The sequence below is a fragment of the Narcine bancroftii genome, chromosome 1 (genome assembly GCF_036971445.1).
Source record: "Narcine bancroftii isolate sNarBan1 chromosome 1, sNarBan1.hap1, whole genome shotgun sequence".
Classification (NCBI taxonomy): domain Eukaryota; kingdom Metazoa; phylum Chordata; class Chondrichthyes; order Torpediniformes; family Narcinidae; genus Narcine; species Narcine bancroftii.
This window is the reverse complement of record NC_091469.1, coordinates 235,078,623-235,092,020: the sequence shown is the minus strand read 5'-3', so window position 1 is coordinate 235,092,020 and position 13,398 is coordinate 235,078,623. Positions and strand designations below refer to the sequence as shown.

The following is a 13,398-nucleotide window of genomic DNA, read 5'->3' as shown; positions in this document are numbered from 1 at the left end:
AAGACAACATGATTTTAGTCATGTGGGGTTCATTCAGGAGTCTGATAATGACGGGAACGAGCCTGTCCTTGAGTCTGGTAGTGTGTGATCTTACAGTTGTGAATCTTCTTCCTGATGGGAGGAGGATGAAGAGAGTGTGGCCAGGCTGGGATGAGACTTTTAATATGTTCGCTGATTTTCCAAGACTGCAGTTAGATGGAATCGATGGAGGGAAGTGGTTTTTGAGTGATGGTCTGAGCTGCGTCACAAATATCTGCAGTTTCTTGCAGTCTTGGGTGGAACAGTTCCCACATCATGTTACCATAGACCCTAATAGGCTACTTTCAGTGGTGCCTCTGTAGAAGTTGTTGAGGAATGCAGGTGGCATGCTAAATTTCCTCAGGGTGCTGAAGAGGTAGAGTGCTGGTAATTCTTCCTTTGCTGGGAGTGCACCAGGTCACTGGAGATATATTTAAAAAAAAAGATTAATGCTAATCTAACCCCTCCCTCTAATCAAGGTTACTTGTTAAAAAAAAGTGAAAAAAGAGAACAACACGACAGAAGGAGCATTGCCAGAGCAGCCCAACAACCTAAAACTGCCAGTCATGATAATATTCTATGAATGGACCCCATCTTGTTTTGAACTGGAACTTTTTATCTTTGATATATCTAATTTTTCCAAACTTGAATATGCCATTACCTCATGTAGCCACTGCCCAAGAGCTGGCGGAAATTCATCTTTGTTTTCAATAAGGGTAACAATGTCCGGAATTACCGAAGCAAGTGGTGGGGCATGTTTGTTCAAAAAAACGATAATCAACTGTCATTCTTTAGGAGCCATCCGGCTTCTGGACTGGCCAAACAGGGCTATTAAAGGGCGACGTTGCGGGTCACACTACCCCTTCTTGCAAAGCATCGATGGTGGCAGTAATCTCTTCCTGCCCTCCAGGGAGGTGATATTGTGGAATGCACACTGGTTTCATGGAGGGAGGCACCATCACAGGATCCCACTTAGCCCGACCCACCACTGGTCTTTTTGTAATAGCCCGAATTCCAAATGCAAATCCCCCTTGGCTAGTATTAAGGGCCGTACCGGCCAACATATTGACACCCAGGATACACTCGTCAGTGGCAGCCATCAGGGCATGTAACCAAACAGGGGAAGGGCCATCACCCACCGTGGCGCAGACTTTTATTTCCTTCGCCAGGGTGATCGCTCCTCCCATCCCCTCTATTCGAAATGTCGGTCCAGTCCAGAGGTCGAGGTTACCAGGAATCACCAAATGCTCCGCACCGGTATCGACCAAGGCCAAATATTGGCGGTCATTACCCCCACCTCAATGAATTGTTAACGGTATGTAGGGCCGCAGGTCCCCGTGTATCCGCCGTATCTCAATGGAGTAGACACGGGAATCCCGCCCGCACCCTCATGCGGTAGGGTTCGGGGGCTTCCAGGACCACATGCCACTATTATCCATAAGAGCCTTTTTAACCAATTGTTGTATCTCATCACGGGTAACTGGAGCAAGAAAAGCTGACTTGATAGGAGGAGCAGAAGACACAGCTGGGCCAGGAGGACTCAACAGCTGGGGATGATGTTCCCCTGCCTTCCTCTTATAAAGGGCATAAAGGACCGCAGTAGGTTTCCCATCAATATCACTTTTAGGTACGTCTCACTTTAACAAGGTTAGAAAAAGGTCCTTTCTTGTCAGTCCATTATTAACAGCAGCCCCTCTCCTTTCATCCTGCTTGTCTGATTTAACCTGGGTTGTACGTGAGTGGATTTTACCTCCCAACTCTAATTCTCAAAACCCAGATAAGGCGTGCACCGCCTCAGACTCAGGGTGCCCAATTAGCGGACTAGTTACGGACAGAACCAGTCCCTGTACAGTGGGTTGGGCAGAACGAACCAATCGGGTATGCATTCCGGCCATGAATATCTCTTCATCAGGGCTCCCCCCCATGTACCCACAGCCTCAAACGCCCTGCATACAAGGCAGAGGCCAGGGCCTGTTGATGAATTACTGCTATACCCTCCTCTGGGGTGCCCCAATTGTTCTGCAAATGTAAATCCCAATCTACTGGTGACGGGTATACTCATAACAGGGCATCTCCGAGAGGGGCAAGTAAGTAATCCATCCCTCTCATTCTACCCCGCAGCTCAGCAGTGACCCAGATATCTATAGTCAATGTTCCTAATCCCAACAATTCCTCAGGGGTTAAATATACATTAACCCCTCCTTGTTCCCAAACATGCAGGAGCCAGGCCATCAGAGCCATTGCCTAAATCGATCTCCAATAGCGGCCAGTTCTTTTATAGAGAAGTCACATTTTGTTGACTGCTCTCGACCCCTGTTCCCACTTTGGCCCACAGGGCCCTCTACCCAGTGGACGGGAGTGGCCGAGGCCATCCCATAGAGGGGGGGGCATAGAGCATAAGCAGGGGTTTGGGTACCTTCCCCTGGGTTCTCTTGGGGGGAATCTCTACCATTATATCACACCCCTCTCCATCTCCATCTTTTTGGGAAGTCCGCTGCCTTACAGGGCGTCAGGCACATGCTGAGGAGTATCTGCATTATTACCATTGTTATCATTCCAGATATTCCCGTCCCAATCATCAATTACATCAGGATCGTCGCCATTCCTTATCATGACACGAATATGATGTGGATCGGGTTCTACCCCTTGCTTTTCCTTATCTGCACAGAGCTGCTGCCGGAGTTTAATATTATGGCAGATTGTTTGGACATGCTTATCCGCCCATTCTTTGGCTCGGTCCTGACTGGTGCGAACAATCTCGCTCATCATGGAACAGGGTTGTCGCATTGCTTCTATCTCCTCCTCTAGTTGCTCTCTCTTGTGCTGGGATTCTACTTCTTGCTGAACTAATTCTACTTCACGGTGAATGGCGCGGCGTAAGGCTGTGGCCAGCAGCCAAAAACTGTCTGTCAGCATCCCCTTTTTATCAGGAAATTTACTCTCTCGACTGAGAGTGGCAACCCACTCTCCCAGAGGTGCACTTGATGGATCTAACCTCTCATCCCAACTAATGGGTGGTCCCAACAAAGACAGGGTATTGGCCAACATGCCAATCCCATCATCTTTGTAAGTCCATCCCGGAATCAACTGCTCAGGGCTCACCTCTTTCTTTCAGCGAAACATCTCGAGACCAATCCTGCCAACTACACCAATTGTCCTGGTAAACTTGTACCTCTCACTTTGTTCATTTTAGATTCAAACAGTGTTTGAGCTACCAAAAGAAAACAGAGACACACACCAAGAGCACTTCAGTTTATACAAATCTTTATTACTAAATCTAAAGCTGATTTCAAACTACAATATGTAAGCCCTTCCCAATTATACTTATCAACGCCTGGACTGGTCCCAACTGCCGAAGCGAGGCAACAACCGGGGCGCCGGTAGCAGCTTCTCCACCTCCCCCGACCGGGACGTTGGTTGGACTCTAGAAGTTCTTCTTCTTGCTGAAAGACATTTCCACCTCTCAGAGAGTCTGAAACTTCAGCAGCGGGACCACGGCTTATATTACCCTGCACAAAAAAAAGATAACTGAGCACGCCTAAGCTTTTATCAAATACCACAACTTTTCTAGCTTATCTCTTTGAATACAATGGTTTACTTATCAAGATAACTTTCTATATCACTTTGAATACAATGGTTTACTTAGCTTCAAGACAAATTTCTCACTTATCACTTTAAATACAATGGTTTACTTAGCTTCAAGGTCTCTCCTGACAGTCTGCGACCAACAATCCCATTAATCTCAAAGTTCAGCCACCAGCTAACAAGCAGGAAGATTAAATGTTCTTGGTACCAGATGTTTTTTTGTCAGATAACTGCATCTCTGGGTCCCATGGTGGAATTTAGCTTATGTCTGCTGAATCTTGCATTATTCTCAAAGTAGGTTACTGATACTCAGCCTTGCATAAGCAAAAGCATGGTTTAAATCCTCCATTACATATATCTAATTTTTCCAAACTTGAATATGCCATTACCTCATGTAGTCACTGCCCAAGAGCTGGCGGAAATTCATCTTTCCGCTTCATTAAAACCCCTCGTCTGGCTAAAAAACATACTAAAAGATAAAACCTTCTTTTAAGATACAGACAAAGATATAGTTGGATCATGAATAAATCTAAACAAGGCAATGAAAGGGCATGGATCTATTTTGATCTTAATAGCTGTTGATAAAGATTGAACAATGTTTCCCTAATATCTTCCTAATTTGGGGATGTGGATTGGTGGACTGGAGATATTTACCTGAGAATTTAAAGCTGTCTACTGCCTTCACCTTGGCATCATTGATGTAGACAGGGGAGTGAGCTCCATCCCTCTTCCAGGAGTCTATGACCCGCTTCTTCATTTTCCTGACATTGAAGAAGAGGCTGCTGTCTTGGCATCAAGTCATTCGTCTCTCTAACTCCCTTCTATATTCTGACGCATCATTGTTGAAAAAAAAATCTTGCCTACAACATTGATGTCATCTGCAAATTTATGCATGAGATTGGAACAGAGTTTGGCTACACCATCATGGGTATACAGGAATACATTAGGGAACTGAGTATGCTGAGGATGATTGTGGAGGAAGTGCTGTCACCAATCTTCACTGATGCCAACTGCAGGACAGGAAGTCAGGGTTCCAGAGGTCATGGAATTAGGGGATGAGTTTGTTTGGTAGAATTGTGTTGAAGGTGGAATTGTATTAAACGAACAGTTGACTAATGTAGGTGTCCTTATTGTCCAGGGCTAAGTGCCAGGGAAATGGCATCTGCCATGGACTTGTTACTATGGTATTTGAATTGGAGTTCATTGAGGGTGGCATGAAGGCTAGAGTTAATTGACTTGAAAAGAAAATGGCGGCATTGCCTAAGCAGCCATAATGGTGGAACTTGCCACTGGTGTGGACCCGGGAGCATGGGAAGCGGCGACACTGCGCGCTTCTTTTCTTTTTCCTTTTTAAACTATTTTTATTGATTTTTTACAATTAAAATAAAAATTGAACAATACAATTGTTAAGTGTGCTACAAGATCAGAAAAAAGTGTTACAATAATGATCAGAAGTAAAAGTTCCAGAGCACTCTCAAGACACTAAAATAGTATATAACAAAAAGGAAACAAAATAGAAAAAAAGAATAAATTTCAAAACTCCTTCTCCTAAGCAAGGTTGATGATTAACATTCATAAATCCAGTTGGGACAGTCTTAGAAAGGGACAACACAATGCCAGTTTAACACTAAATCTTATTATTATGATGGTAGTCCAAGAATGCACCCCATATAATTTGAAATTTATTATTTGAGTTATTAACTATACATATAATTTTTTTCCTTTCTTTTCTTTTTTCTTTTTAAAATATTTTTATTGATGCTTAAATTATGCAACATTGAATGCTACAGTTATATATTTTAATGTACAAGACAAAAGATAAGAAAACACAACCTTATAATTCAAACCGCCTACACTAAGCAAGGTTAAAATCTGACATGTAGGAATCAAGTGACAACAACCCAGAGATGGATCAAACCTTTAGAATAACCCTAATTCTTTAGGTTATGCTTAATAGTCCCTAAATGAGCCCCACATCTTTGGAAAGTTAACATTTGAATCTGTAATGGCATATCTAATTTTTTTTCGAAACTTAAACAAGACATAATATTACATTGTTTATGTGTAGGTGGAGTATTACCTTTCCATTTAATCAAAATTGTGCACTTGGCCATCAATAAAGTAAAAGATAAAATTCAGCTTTGAGTTGAAGTCAGTAAAACATCATCATCTTGAAATGATCTGAAAAGAGCAATTAAAGGGCAAGGCTCTAATTTCAACTTAAGAATCATCGATAATGTTTGAAAGATATATTTCCAAAGTTTTTCTAAACTAAGGCAAGTCTAGAGCATGTGAACCAAAGAAGCATCACGAATGTTCTTCCACTGGGTCCTTACACCCATTAAAGGAGCTGATGGTGTTTTTTTTTAAATCCTGAAACCTGGGGAGGGGGGTGGTCTGTGCCCAAGATGCCAGTACTCATGCTAGGCACCATACAATGAAGGATTGTGGACGCTGGGAGAGCAGTGAAATGGTGCAGGAATCGGATAAACACACACCTTTGAGAAGCATACAAAACGACTCTTCGGAGCTCAGCAGCTGAAGGACACACACAGGCTACAGGTGACTCATGTTGAAGGACCCACATAGTTTGTGGGCTGCTGGCTACCTGTGGTTGAAGGACTCACAAGGGCTGGGGCTGCTGGTGACTGGCTCATGGGAACCAGGTATCGAAACCAGGATTCAAAATGATGTTGAGAGCAAGTAAGGGTCCTGAGGGGCATTGGGCATGAAGGCTTCCTGATTGTATCAGAGGTCTGGATCTTGAACTCGGGTTGCCGATGGGTTGAATTGGAGTCTGTGCGCCTGCAGGCATGCTGGAGGCAAATGCATGGTCATTCAGTGACTCTGAAGGGGCTCCCTCTTTCTCCTATTGTTCAAGTGCTGGGCAATGCTCATGGTTACAGCAGAGAGAAGTTTAATTATATCATGTATATTACATTTTTAATGTATTATTATGTGACAATTGAAGGAATCTTTGAACCACCGCGTGATGGTGGATGCCAGAGCCACTGAGCAGTGATCATTTTGGCCCATCACTATGTTATTTGGCACCAGGATTATATTGGCCTTCTTGAAACATGATGGGTACTTCAGCCCAAGGATGGGAAAGTTTGAAGATGGCTATAACTACACCCACCAGCTGGTCAGTGCGGGCCTAAAGGACATGTCCAGGGTTTCCATCCGAGCCAGTCGCTTTCCATGGGTTCAAAATGTATTGCCAAAATACATGCATGACATCACATACAACCCTGAGGTTCTTTTTTCCCAAGGGACAGGCAGAATTTATACTTAGCAGCAACTGCAAACAGTACTCAAGAAAAAAGATATGTAAATAAAGAAAGAAATGTAAACAAACTGACTGTGCAATATACAAAAAACATAAATATTCAGTAATGTGATGCACTGCTGCAGCAGTAAGCAGACACAAAACTCGAGAAAGACTGTTCAACAGGCTTTATTCAGTTAAAAGTCTCTGCTACAGGGGTAGCTGTACTAGTGGCTCCTGGGTGACTGGCTCGGAAAGGTCCGACTCAGGATGATATCCCGAACGGTTGATTGACAGCCGGCCGGGTGGAGTTAGGTCTATTCAGGTCGGCTGATTGACAGCCGGTCAGGTGTGGTCTGGCCTCCGGTGATCTTCCTGCGGGTACAGAGATCGCCCCCTGCAGTCGGCTAGTGGTGTATCACCACAAGTAATAAATAATGAGCAGAGTAAGAGTCCTTAACCCTTTGGAGTCCAGCCATTTTTAACCTTTCATAATATATATATTCCAGACTGGGTCCATGGGTAAACTACAATACCATATGAGCCAGCTGGTGGTTGGGTATAAAACCAGTCCTGGAAAATGGATATGGAGTATATGCACTTGTTGGTAGTCCCTGAAAACTAGGATGCAGAGTCCAAAGGATTGAATGAGTCTCTGCTTGAGTCTTTAGGAGTCTGATGGGGGAGTCGTAACAACTGTTCCTGAATCTATTAAAAGAGTCTGTGGCACCTATGCCTCTTTCCTGATGGCAGCAGCAAGAACAGAGCCTGTCCTTGGTGGTGTGGATTCCTGATGACTGCTGCTGCTCTCCAGCAGTTTTCCAGGAAGATTTTCTTGATGATGGGGAGGGTTTTGCCTGTGATGTACTGGCCTGAGTCCACTTCCTTTTGCAGGGCTCTCCATTCAGTGGTATTGGTGGCCCCATACCAGGATGTGATGCAGCTGGTCAGCACACTTTCCACTACACATCTGTAGAGGTTTGCCAAGGTTTCTGATGTCATGTCAAACCTCCACCAACTCCTGAGGAAGTAGAGGTGCTATATTATACTTTCTTAACAATGTCATTAGAATGTTGGATCCAGGATAAGTTCTCAGAGATGGAAGTTGAGAAGGGGGAATTGATATTGGGTAATGAGGAAATGGCTGATGTTTTGAATGGCTATTTTGTGTCAGTATTCACAGTGGAGGTCTACTATGCCAAAGACAGATGTTATAAAGGTGAAGGGAGGTGAGAACATCGATGTAATAGCTATCACTAAAGAGGTAAACAAGACACAATATCACTTAACCATTGTGTATGTGTAGGTGGAGTATTACCTTTCCATTTAATCAAAATTGTACATCTAACCATCAATGAAGTAAAAGACTTAGGACTGTAATTTGGTCTGAAGGATCAGTCGTATCTCGAAGTGGGTGTATGTCAGAATTGTGTACTTACCTTGTTAGTCAGCATCCTGGGGTCCGCAGGCTGGGCACAGACATCTTGATTCCTATGCGCATGCACGAGTCTTCAGTTGGTGCAAGTATAGTGGGTATGTGCATTGGAGTTCAGTTGATGCATGTGCAAGAGTTAAATGCCCTTACAATATTGAATTTGCGCCTTAAACTCTCGCGCATGTGCCAACTGAAGACTCACATATGCGCACAAGAATCAAGATGGCCGTGCCCAGCCTATGGACCTCGGGACACTGACCAACAAAGTAAGTATGTACATTTTGGCTCTGACATGCTCTGTCAAATACAACATAAATTGCATACATTTTATATTTTTTCTTTATATTTTTAAACAAATTGTCAGACATATGTGTGGATGGACATAAGTCGCATAGGTCGCAAGTCAGGGAGTACATGAATGGAGAAAATTCGAGAGTGTGAAGATAGGTAACTCCCTTGATCCTGATGGAATGTATCCCAGAAATAGCAGTAGTAGAGGCTTTCGTGATGATTTATCAAAATTCTCTTGCCTTTGGCGAATGTCATGCAACTATACAAAAACGGATATAAACAAAAGGCAGGGAACTATAGGCCAGTTCGTTTAATACAGTGTGACATGCCCAGAGGACCCCAAATCCCAGCAGCAATAGAAATTCACCGACAAAATGGTTACTTTAACAAAAGTTGCTTTTAATTATCTTTAAACATGAAAACAGGATCAAACTCTCTTATTACTATTAACTTAACTTAACCCCCTTCTAATTCTAAGCACACATGTATGTAATGTGTGTGTAAGTTCAGAAAAGTTCTTTGATTCACAGTCCAATCTCACTTCTCACTCCTTCAAGTTCACCGGTATCAGGCAATTCTTGTACTGGGCACAGCATTTAACATTTATGAATTTCACCAGGCTTTGGTGCTTGAAAGGTAAATGGTTGCTGCTCAGTTAGGTTCTTGTCAGTTTTCAGAGAGAGATTCGTTGCTTGTTAGACACAAACTGATTCCTTCCAATCAGCCACTTCAGAGTCTTGCCAAAGAAACTTGCCCCATCAGAGTTTTCCAGTTGATAACGTCTTTCTTTCAGGTCACCACAGAGTTCCTTTTCTGCTTCCCTTATTTCAAGTGAAACATTATACAGCAAGCCATCTCCTCTTGTATGGGCCACAAGGGCTTTGAACAGTCTGAACTAAGAACTCACAACCCATCTTCAAAATGGGTTTTTTCCACAAGCTTGCCAGCTTGTCATGTTCCAGTCCCAGTTGCTGCTACTGAACTGTAGAACTATAGAACTGTATTCTCTCTCTCTTTCTCTCTCTCTCTCTCTCTCTCTCTCTCTATCTCATTCAGAGAAAACTACACGACCCTCTTAGAACAGAAAACTGCATTCAGACAGACTGCAGCACCAGACCCAATCTATCGAGTCCGTTCCTCTGTTGCTTTCCAAAACAATAATCCATTACTCCACAGTGTGTCCAATTAACACCTACTTGTGAAGTCTCTATAGGCATTCTTCAAAGTTTTTGCAAAGGCACTCGGAGCCTGGACTGCCTGGCTTGAGCAGAACTCTGACATTTTAAATGAAATCTGTGTTGTGAAATGTTTGCTTGTGACCTACACTGAAAAAAACCACCACAATTAATCTCCTTTAAAACATATCTATATACAATATAAAATATAACATAATCTGTCACAACAGGTACAGTACCCCATATCCGAATACCCAAAACCCAAAATGATCCAAAAATCAAAACTTTTTCCATCTGTGGTCCCATAAGGAAATACATAATCAGTAATAGAGTTCAGAAATCCTAATCGCAGAAGCAAGTCATGCATTATTGAGTGTACATTTTTCAATATATGTCTAATTTGTGCATATATAAATATTTGTATTGTAATGTGAACACATGTATCTTTAAATCTGAATGAATTAATGCATTTTTAAAATGATGTTCCCAAAATGCAAAAAATTCCAAAATATGAAACACTTCTGGTCCCATGCATTTCAGATAATGGGTACTGTACCTGTATCCGTAGTTGGGAAAATGCATGAAGCTATCATTAAAGAAGAAATTGTGAGAGATCTGGAGCAAAATGGATCCATCAGGCAGACACAGCATGGATTCAGCAAAGGGAGGTACTCTTTGACAAAATTAATGGAGTTCTTTGAGGACATAATGAGCCCAGTAGATAGAGGGGAGCAGATGGATGTTGTTTACCTGGATTTCCAGAAGGCATTTGATAAAGTACCGCATTAAAGATAAGGATGCCTAGAGTTGGGGGTGATGTATTAGCATGGATAGAGGATTGGTTAACCAACAGAAAGCAGAGAGTTGGGGGACGGGTGTTTTTCTGGTTGGCAATCAATAGTGAGTGGGGTGCCGCAAAGGTTGGTGCTGGGCCCACAACTGTTCACAATGTACATTAATGATCTGGAAGATGTGTAGTGTATCTAAGTTTGCTGATGACACTAAATTGAGAGAAAAAGCAAATTGTCCAGAGCGTAACAGAGTCTGCAGAGATATATAGATAGGGAAAGTGATTGGGCAAGAGTCTGGCAGATGGAGTACAATGTTGGTAAATGTGAGGTTATCCAATTTGGAAGAAAGAATGGAAGATCAGATTATTATTTAAATGGAAAGTGATTGCAGCATGCTGCCATGCAGAAGGACTTGGGAGTGTTTGAGCATGAATCGCAGAAAGTTGGCTTGTAGGTGCAGCAGGTTATCAAGAAGGCAAATGGAATGTTGGCCTTCACTGCTGGAGGAATTAAATTTAGGATCAAGGAGGTTATGCTGCAACTGTACAAGGTACTGGTGAGGCTGCATCTGGAGCACTGTGTACAGTTCTGCTCTCCTTATGAGAGAGAGGCAGTGCAGAGGAGGTTCACCAGGTTGATTCCAGAGATGAGGGTTAACCTATGAGGAGAGATTGAGTTGTGTGGGACTGTACTCACTGGAATTTAGAAGAATGAGAGGGGACCTTATAGAAATGTACAAAATTCTGAAAGACATGGAAGAGAGAGGTAAGTTGTTTCCATTGGTAGGGGAGACTAGAATTAGAGGACATAGCCTCAAGATTCAAGGTGGTAGATGTAGGATGGAGATGAGGAGGAACTGCTTTTCCACGAGGGTAGTGAATCTGTGGAGTTCACTGCCCATTGAAGCAGTGGAGGTGACCTCAGTAAATATATTTAAGACAAAGATGGATAGATTTTCACATAATAGTGAAATTAAGGAATATGGGGGAAAAGATAGGTAGGCAGAGATGAGCCTATCATCAGATCAGCCATTATCTCATTGACGGGCCGGATGGCCTACTCCTGCTTCTATTTCTTATGTTCTTATGGTGACTCCCAGGGATTTAAATTTGCTCACCCTCTCCACCTCAGATTCCCCTATAATCACTGGATCATTCACCTCCAGTTTTCCTTTCTTAAAGCCTACAATTGGCTCTTTGGATTTGGTGACATTTGAATGAGAATACATTATTCAGCCAAATTTTCAATCTCCTTCCTGTATGTGACTCATCACCCTTTTCTTTTCAGCCCATTACGAGGGTATCATCAGAAAATTTGTAAATGATTTTGTAATTGTGTCGAGCTACACAGTCTTGGTGTGAAGGGAGAAGAGCAGGTGGCTAATTACGCCGCCTGTGGTGCTCTGGTACTGATGGTGATTGTTGAGATGTTCTTACCAATCCGCACTGATTGGGGTCTGGAGCTGAGGAAATCCAGGATCCAATTACATAGTGGAGTATTGAGGCTGAGACCTTGTAGTTTTCTGATTGGTTTTGAGAAGATAATGGTGTTGAATACCAAACTATAGTTGTTCCAGGGTTTTGTGTCGAGCCAATGAGATGGAATTTGCAGTAAATCTTTTGCTGCAGTCGGCAAATTGGAATGGATCCATGTCTCTGCTCAGACAGGAGCTAATATGCTTCAACACCAGTCTCTCAAAACACTATCACAGTGGATGAGAGTAACACTGGTGAGTAATAATTTAGGCTATTACTGCATTCTTCTTGAGCACCGGTTAAGACTGAGGCCTGCTGAAACAGGTGGGTATCATGCCCTGTCAGAGTGAGATGCTGAAGATATTCATGAATATCTTTGATTTCCTCATCGAAAGACCACAGTCAGTATGAATTGAAAACAATGTCTCCTCCACATTGACTATCAACACAGGCGCACCCCAAGGATGCGTGCTTAGCCCACTGCTCTACTCACTATACACCATGACTGTGTAGCCAGGCAGAATTCCTATGCTATCTACAAATTTGCCGATGACACCACAGGTGACATCAGAATCACAAACGCCAATGGGGAAGATAGATCAGCTCGTTGAGTGGTGTCACAACAACAACCTTGCACTCAACGTTAGCAAAACCAAGGAGATGATTGTGGACTTCAGGAGGAAGTCAGGGGAACACGACCCAGTCTTCATTGAGGGCTCAGTAGTGGAGAGGGTCAAGAACTTCAAATTCCTGGGGGTCAACATCTCTGAGGATCTGTCCTGGAGCCTCCATGTCGATGCAATCACAAAGAAAGCTCGTCAGCAGTTATACTTTGTGAGATGTCTGAGTAGATTCGGTATTTCACTGAAGACTTTCGTAATCCTTTACAGGTGTACCCATGGAGAACATTTTTGCTGGTTACATCACTGACTGGTACAGAGGTGCCAATGCTCAGGACAAGAAAAAAACTCTAGAGGCTTGTCAACTCAACCTGTGACATCACAAGCACCAGACTTCACTCCATCGAAGCGAGAGGTGGTGTCTTAAGAAAGCAGCCTCTATCCTCAAGAGGGCATCACCATGCCCTCTTCACTTTGCAACCATCGGGAAAAAAGGTACAGGAGTCTATATATGAGCACTCTGTGGCACAAGGACAGCTTCTTCCCCACTGCCATCAGATTCCTGAATAATCAATGAACCAAAGACACTGCCTTACTTTCCGTGCCCTATTATTTTTACTGTATTTATTTTTGTAAGGTGGTTTATATGAATGTTTGCACTCTGATGCTGCCACAAAACAACAAATTCTCTGACTTGTTCATGCCAATAACTTCTGATTCTGAATACATTGACCAGTTGG

General features: G+C 43.0%; 1 protein-coding gene across 1 annotated transcript in view; it reads left to right on the top strand.

The window, feature by feature from the left end:
- Positions 1-13,398, top strand: part of phax (phosphorylated adaptor for RNA export) — a 37,926-nt gene that overhangs the window by 23,570 nt on the left and 958 nt on the right. The window lies entirely within an intron of this gene.